The 1,281-nt window shown below is 40.4% G+C and overlaps 1 protein-coding gene across 1 annotated transcript in view; it reads left to right on the forward strand.

The window, feature by feature from the left end:
* The window catches only part of tbkbp1 (TBK1 binding protein 1), a 50,267-nt gene that overhangs the window by 41,076 nt on the left and 7,910 nt on the right, over positions 1-1,281 (forward strand). The gene's annotated exons all lie outside the window — the stretch shown is intronic.

The following is a 1,281-nucleotide window of genomic DNA, read 5'->3' on the forward strand; positions in this document are numbered from 1 at the left end:
CCCTTTTAACACCTCCAGCTACCAGCCATAAATGATGACTTCTCTGTGAAATGGGAAATGCAGTGGTGACTGACGCATCAACAGATCCTGTAATTACAGGAAATGCTACAACTGTACATGTGAAGATCTAGATCTTTTTTATGAATTCACAGCAAAACAATGTACGCCTACTACCTGAATGTCCTGGCTCAAAGTCCGGGGGGCTTGTTTCATAAACGCTGCATCTTCTGATTAGCGTTTCCTCTCCTTACAAGAGAACAGTCGATATGCCAGAGGGAGCAGCAGTGACAATAGTGTCACAAACATGTCATATTTGAGCATAAAAAAAAATTTAAAAAAAGAAAGAAATCAGCCAGTGACATTTGCTTCTGCTTCAACCAGAAATGACGACAGCTTATGTATTTGACTCTTTGGTAGAAAAATGTTGTGGATTTCTCCTTTACTATTTTACTACATGGCCAAAGTGCATGGACATTAATGGCCTCCACTGTGGTTGCAAAGATTTTCTCCCATACAACCACAAAAGCATTAGTGAGGTCAGGGCTCAGTGCAAATCAGTCACAACCATTTCTTCATTAACTTGACTTTGTGCATTGTTGTTGTTAGGCTATTGCCAAGTTGGAATCACATTAAAAGGGATCTACAGTGCCTTGCGAAAGTATTCGGCCCCCTTGAACTTTGCGACCTTTTGCCACATTTCAGGCTTCAAACATAAAGATATAAAACTGTAATTTTTTGTGAAGAATCAACAACAAGTGGGACACAATCATGAAGTGGAACGAAATTTATTGGATATTTCAAACGTTTTTAACAAATAAAAAACTGAAAAATTGGGCATGCAAAATTATTCAGCCCCCTTAAGTTAATACTTTGTAGCGCCACCTTTTGCTGCGATTACAGCTGTAAGTCACTTGGGGTATGTCTCTATCAGTTTTGCACATCAAGAGACTGAAATTTTTGCCCATTCCGCCTTGCAAAACAGCTCGAGCTCAGTGAGGTTGGATAGAGAGCGTTTGTGAACAGCAGTTTTCAGTTCTTCCCACAGATTCTCGATTGGATTCAGGTCTGGACTTTGACTTGGCCATTCTAACACCTGGATATGTTTATTTGTGAACCATTCCATTGTAGATTTTGCTTTATGTTTTGGATCATTGTCTTGTTGGAAGACAAATCTCCGTCCCAGTCTCAGGTCTTTTGCAGACTCCATCAGGTTTCCTTCCAGAATGGTCCTGTATTTGGCTCCATCCATCTTCCCATCAATTTGAACCATCTTCCCTGTCC

Source organism: Monopterus albus, unplaced genomic scaffold (genome assembly GCF_001952655.1).
Source record: "Monopterus albus unplaced genomic scaffold, M_albus_1.0 scaffold67.1, whole genome shotgun sequence".
NCBI lineage: Eukaryota > Metazoa > Chordata > Actinopteri > Synbranchiformes > Synbranchidae > Monopterus > Monopterus albus.